The 7,403-nt window shown below is 36.4% G+C and overlaps 1 protein-coding gene across 1 annotated transcript in view; it reads left to right on the forward strand.

The window, feature by feature from the left end:
- VEPH1 (ventricular zone expressed PH domain containing 1) overlaps nt 1-7,403 on the forward strand; it is a 407,512-nt gene that overhangs the window by 308,711 nt on the left and 91,398 nt on the right. The gene's annotated exons all lie outside the window — the stretch shown is intronic.

Raw genomic sequence — 7,403 nt, forward strand, 5'->3', positions numbered from 1 at the left:
TTCACCCAGCCCCTAGAGCCTGGCACTTTGAACTTGGACTTAAAGCCTCCAAATTGTAAGAATAAACTCCTGTTTGTTAAGGCCAAAAAAAAAAAAGAGTTCAATGTAAGTCATTACATTTACTCATTGGTACAAAGTGAGAATGCAATGAAAATTAACTCCTTTTAGGTTAAATCCTTCAAAATGTGTTCTCTGAACTTGTTGCAATGTTCAATGTGTAAATACTTTCAGTCTAGCAGTTTCAGCAAACACATTCTTGTATTTGCGTTTTTATAAATCATCCTAGAAATATAGTTTGGATATAGAGAAGGCAGGCTCAATTGAAAACCTGGGAAATAAGCCAGATACATTTATATGACTCTTCTTTAGCTGGGAGGAAAGTTTCAAAGTGTAAGTTTGATAAAGAATTCAAAACAAGAGATAATTTATTCCTTTTTTTCCCCCGAAAATACAGCCAACTCTTTGATATTTCTTCTAGCTATATTAAAAAAAATCAAAGCCATATTCCAATTTTATTTTTAAGAGTCACACTTATCTCTAAACAAAACATATATAATGGAGTCAATTATACATAAGTGGCCACCCTGGGTGATGGATTATAAGTATCTAGTCTCCCCGGGCCATCTAAGAAGAATTGTATGTTTCTCAGATCCAATATAGATATTCAGAAAAATAGACACATTTATCAACTGATAACAGAACATCATGGAGCATCATCTTAGCCCCCTTTCACCTGATTCCACAACTTTCTCCACTCCTGATAAATTCTGAGCTTATTCCCTCTGGATTCAAACTCCTCACCAACTTCCTCCTACCATATTTGAGAATAAAAGAGACAAATTGTTCCCATTTTCCACAGGTCTGTAAAGAATATCTCTTTGTAAATTTACCAAAGCTCTTTAGATTTGTTAAAGGATTTGTCTACTCCCAGGTTGGAGAATTGTGTTGAGTACATTATAACTCCTTAGAAATTAATGCCTTTGGTTACATTTCTAGGGCTGGACAACTTATGTGGTCTTGTTAAAAAGGCTGGAAATTTACATCCAGCCCCTCAAGCAGTTACAGAGAACTCAGCTAGGGAAGAAGATTTAAGCCCCTCAGACAATGTGACATTGAGGGAAGTGCTATGATTTTGTGAACAAAACATGGGTTTTACGCTTTAATGAATGTGGATCCAAATCCTGGTTCTGCATGTTACTTGGTTAAGCCACTTAACTCTGAGCACCAATTTCCTCTTAAGTGAAAATAGTGATAATAATAGGTAATTCATGATAAATAATTATGAGGATTAAAAGATAATTATATCAAACATCTAACAGAGTAATCGGTACCAAAGTAAATACTAAATATTAGTTTTTTCCATGACTCACCTTCCTATAATATTTTAAATTATTCACATATACACACAAAAGCAACTAAAATCTGATTTTCAATTTTAATGATGGTTTTGTTTGATTTAGAATTTCCATTAGACTTTTAATACTATTATAAAAATATAATAAGAATTCCTTTCTATAACTTTATAAAATCATTTACCAGTATTTCTCATTTTTAACCCATAATCCAAATGTTAATTAATATACATTTTGGATATCTAATTTTGTTTAACATTTTACAACAATTAAACAAATGAGAATTTATATTTCAAAACACATTAAGAATTTCATTATTTCCTTACCAAGATCATAACTATTTCTGGCATCTGGGATATGGCTAAATACAAATGGCTAACCTACAGAAAAATTTTTACATTAACAAATGGGTATATCTCTAATACTTATAGATGACAATGTGGAGTTTTTAATTAAAAGTGCAGAAAAATTTTCAACATGAAAATGAACATTGTATTATTACTATGATAATTGCCAATTATTTTTATGGGAAGATCCTACTGGTTTCAGTGTTGTTTTTCCAGAAGAATGAGAAACAGTGTAATAAAATGTCATTATTATGTTTGACCACCACCACTCATCTGTCAGTTTGTCATACTGTAGGCGCTGTGATGTTGGATGCCACTGATATCTCAAATACCAGCAAGGTTACTCAGTGAATATGTTCTGGTGGAACTTCCAGATTAGAGACAAGGAATGAGAATGTGATGATCTACTTCTAAAAAAAATTAACCACTGAAAACATTATGAAAAGCACTGGAACATTGTTTGATATAGTGCTGGAAGATGACCATCTCAGGTTGGAAGGCACTAAAAATAAGGCTGTGGAAGAGCTGTACCCTCTAAGTAGAGTTGATCTTAAAGATGTGGATAGAATAAAACTTTTAGGACCTTCATTACTGATATGGCATCATTCAAAATGAGAAGAAACAGTTGCAAATATCTATTAATGATAGGAAAATGGAAGGTATGAAGCAAGAATCCAGGAAAATTGGAAACTGCAAAACAAAAAAAAAAAATGATATCCAAGACATAGTGAGATGAAATGGATTGTTATTGGCCATTTTGAATGAGACTATCATATAGTCTACTATGCCAGGAATGACAAATTGAAGAGAAATGGTATCAATCATTGTCAAAAAGAAAAGTTCAAAATCTATCCTGAAGTACAATGCTGTCAGTGATAAGATAATACCCAGACATATAAAAGGAAGACCAGTTAATATTGCTATTATTCAAATTTACACACCAACAAGTACAGCCAACAATGAAGACATGGAGGATTTTTACCAACGTCTGCAGTCTGAAATTCATCACAAGTGCAATCAAGATGAATTGATAAATACTGGTGATTGAAATGTGAAAGTTGGAAACAAAGAAGAAGGATCATCAGTTGGAAAATATGGCCTTGGTGATAGAAACGACACTGGAGATTGCTTAAATTCTATTAAGCATTCTCCAGTGTCGTTTCTATCACCAAGACCATATTTTCCAATTGCAAGAGCAATGACTTATTCATTGCAAATTCTTTTATCCAACAACAGAAATATGACTATACACATGGACTTTGCCAGATGGAATACATAAGAATCAAATCAGCAACATCTGTGGAAAGAGGTGATGAAGAAGTTCAATATCATCAGTCAGAAGGCAGCCAAGGGCTGACTGTGGAACAGACCGTCAATTGTTCATTGGCAAGTTCAAATTGAAGCTGAAGAAAATTAGGGTGAGTTCACAAGAGCCAAAATATAACCTTGATTAAATCTCAAGGATAGACTTGATGCATTGGTCACCAATGACTGAAGAATGAGATGAGTTGTGGGATGATGTCAAGGACATCATACATGAAGAAAGCAAAAGGTCATTTGAAAGACAAGGAAGAAAGAGAAGACTAAAAGAGATTTCAGAAGGGACTCTGAAACTTACTGTTGAACATAAAATAGTTATAGCTAAGGAAGAAATGATGAAGTAAAAGAGCTGAACAGAAGATTTCAATGGGCAGCTCGAGAAGACAAAATAAAATATTATAATGGAAAGTGCAAAGAACTGGAGTTGGGGAGAGGGGATGAGAAGAATACACTTGGCATTCCTCAAGCTGAAAGGACTGAGGAAAAAAATTCAAGCCTCGAGTTGCAATAGTGAAGGGTTCTATGGAAAAATATTGAACAGTGCAGGAAGCATCAAAGGAAGATGGAAGAAATACACAGAATTACTGTACAACAGAGAATTGGTCAACATTCAACCATTTCATGAGATGGTATATGATTTAAGAACCAATGGTATTGAAGGAAGAAGTCCAACCTTTACTGACCAAACCAAAACCAAACACTGCCATTGGGTAGGGTCTGCCTTATAGTGACCCCTCCTTGGGTTTCCAAGGTGGTATCACTACAGAAGTAGATTGCCCAACCTTCCTTCTGAGGAGTGGCTGGTGAGTTTGAACCACTAGCCTTCTGGTTAGCAGTCAAATGCTTTAGGCACTATGCCACCAGAGCTCCCAGCTTCACTGAAGGTGTTGGCAAAAAACAAGGCTCCATGAATTGATAGGATACCAGTTGAGATATTTCAACAAATGGATGCAATGTTGGAAGTGCTCACTTATCTATGCCAACAAATTTGGAAGACAGCTACCTGCCATCCAACAGGATAAAATTCATATTTGTGCCCATTCCAAAGAAAGCCAGTCCAACAGAATGCAGAAATTATGAAACCATATCATTAATACCACAACAAGTAAAATTTTGGTAAACACAATTAAAAAATGGTTGCAGCATCACATTGACAAGGAGTTGCTGGAAGTTCAAACCAGATTCAGAAGAAGGCCTGAACAAGGGTTACCACTGATGATGCCAGAGGGACTTTGCCTGAAAGCATAGAATACCAGAAGGGTGTTTACTTGTGTTTTATGACTATGCAAAGGCATTCAACTCTACAGATCATAACAAATTACAGATAACCTTGCAAAAAATGAGAATTCCAGAGCACTTAATTGTGCTCATGAGGAACCTGTACATAGACCTACAGCCTGTTGTTTAAAGAGAACAAGGGGATTGGTTTAAAATGTGAAAAGGTGTGTGCCATGGTTGTAAATTTTCACCATACTTATTCAATCTGTATGGTGAACAAGTAATCTGAGAGGCTGGAGTATAAGAAGAACACGGCATCAGGATTGGAGGAAGACTCATTAACAGATGACACAACCTTGATTGCTGAAAGCAAAGAGGACACGAAGTACTCACTGTTGAAGATCAAAGTCTACAGCCTTCTGTATGGATTACATCTCAACATAAAGAAAACAAAAATCCTCACAATTGGACCAGTAAGCAGCATCATGATAAACAGAAAAGACTGAAGTTGTCAAGATTTTCCTTTTACTTATATCCACAATCAATGCCCATGAAAGCAATGGACAAGAAATAAAATAATGTTTTGTACTGGGCAAATATGCTGCAAAAGACTCCCTTAAAGTGTTAAAGAGCAAACTTGTCACTTTGAAGACTAAGGTGTACCTGACCCAAGCCAAGGTATTTTCAATCACTTCATGTACTTATGAAAGGTGGACAATGGATAATGAAGACTGAAGAAGAATTGATGCATTTGAATTATGGTGTTGGTGAAGAATACTGAATATATCATGGACTGCCAGAAGAACAAACAAATCTCTCTTGGATGAAGTACAGCCAGAATGCTTTTTGGAAGCAAGGATAGTAAGACTTCACCTCTGGTACTTTGGGCATATTGTCAGGAAGGATCAGTGCCTGGAGAAGGATATCGTGCTTGGTGAAGTAGAAGGTCAGCTAAGAAGAGAAAGTATCTCAATAGATGGATTGACACAATGATTACAACAATGAACTCAATCATAGTAAAGGTTGTGAAGATGGCATGGGACTGAGCAGTTTCGTTCCATTGTGCATAGTGTCACTATGAGTCAGAACTGACTTGACGGCACCTGACAACAATGTTATGTTTGAGGTGGCCTGGCTTACCAAATACTTATTGAGCACGTTCTGTATGCCAGGAACTATGGCAGGTGCTAGATGCACAAAAATTTTAGGAGAGAACACTTTTTCTTCTTAAAGCTGGTAACAGAACAGAGAGAAAAATACTAAGAGAAGGAGCAAGGTTTCTCATTGTTGGGAGTGAGGGTTTGTAGATAAGCAAGAAGAGGAGGCTGGAAGGATCCATGTGGTAATGGATTAGAGACATCTGTAAAAATTCATACTTAGCTTAATATAGATACGTATGGTTACATATAGAAATATTTAGATATATGTATCTGCATGGGTTAGTATTCAGACATGTATTTCCTCACTCTATCAGCCAAGAAGAACTAGAAGCAATGATACCTTAGTAGCAATGAACACACCTAGCACATTGATCTTGCTTTTAGTATCATTTACATTATTTTATTTCTTGTCCATTGCTTTCATGGGCATTGATTGTGGATATAAGTAAAAGGAAAATGAATGTTCACAGTAATTTCTAATAAAAGGAACCAGGGGTCCTGGGAGAAATGGCTGATCTGGGACTAGGGCAGGAAATATACAAGTAAGGCTGGAGCACCTTGTAGCGTGAGAAGGTAAGGAAGTGCTGGGGAAAAAGGAAAAATACTAATGGAAATTTTTAATATGGTATAGTGAACACAAGTGCAGGAGTAAAGGCATGTAAACAGCATTGGGGAGAAATGTGGCAGGGGAAAAAGAGAATTCCAAAATGATTCTTAAAGATTTTAACTCAAAAAGAAGACCAAATGTTCTAGTATTTTTGAATCATGTCTTTGAACTTATCCATTTCTGTGTGTATGATATTTTTAACTCACAGTACATTATATTGTGCAATTATTGATGCTCATGTTCCCTTCAGTCTCTATAAAGACCAAACCAAATTCTTTTTTCTTTAGAATAAGAAGTCACAATCTACTAAAGGTATAGAAATAACAATCAGATTTACTGTAATCAGCAAAACATGATCTCCTCTTTCTTCAAAATTTAGTCTAGAAAATAAAAACCCTTAGAAGTTAATTCTGTAAGTAAAAATCTTACATGCACAAGATACACTAAATTTATTACTTGGAATTACTGTGAACATTCATGCTTTTTATCGTTTCATTCAGGGAGTTCCCTACACTTAGAATGCTTGTCTCTCTCATACTCTTCCTAAGTTTGAAATCTTGGTTATCTTTCAAGCTCCACCTCCAATGCCTCTACTTTATGAAGCCTCTCCTTGCTCCCTGATCAACATGAGTGCCTGATTTCTCTAAGTAGTCATAGTTATGTGTCCCTCTATATCCCAGGGACTTAAAGTAACTTAAAACTGCTGTTTATAGAGGTTTCTCCCATTTGACTGTAAGCTTCTTAAGAGTAGGGTCAGTGTAATGGCCCCTTTATTCATAGCTCAGTGTCTGACATTCATCCATTTGTTCAACAACCATGTATTGCATGCCTATCATTGTATACCATGGCATGGATGTTGTTGTTGTTAGGTGCCCTTGAGTTGGTTCTGCCTCATAGTGGCCCTGTGTACACCAGAACCGAGCACTGCTTAGTCCTGCACCATCCTCACAATCATGACAGTTTTAAGACCACTGTTGCAGCCAATGTTAATCCATCTCCTTGAGGGTCTTCCTGTTTTTTGCTGACCTTCTACTTTACAGAGCATGATGTCCTTCTCCAAGCACTGTCCCTCCTGAAAACATGTCCAAAGTATGTGAGAAGAAGTCTCACCTTCCTCATTTCTTTCTTTCTTTCTGTTATTGTGATTTGTATGAAAATTTACAGAGCAAATTCACTTTCCATACAGCAGTTCACATACACTTTGTCTCATGACACTGACCACAATTTACCCCGATGCAACAGCTCCCCTCCCACTTCCTCCCCATAGTTACCTCTTCCCTGTGTCCATCCCTCCATGCACTCCTGCCCTCTGAACTGTCTCCCTGTGCATAAGCAGCCCTTCTTTCTCCCATGATTGTTCTCTTCAAGGAGTGTATCTACTAGAGGTTAATGTTCAACT

Source organism: Orycteropus afer, unplaced genomic scaffold (genome assembly GCF_000298275.1).
Source record: "Orycteropus afer afer isolate SDZICR_OR568_19922 unplaced genomic scaffold, OryAfe1.0 scaffold00109, whole genome shotgun sequence".
NCBI classification, from domain to species: domain Eukaryota; kingdom Metazoa; phylum Chordata; class Mammalia; order Tubulidentata; family Orycteropodidae; genus Orycteropus; species Orycteropus afer.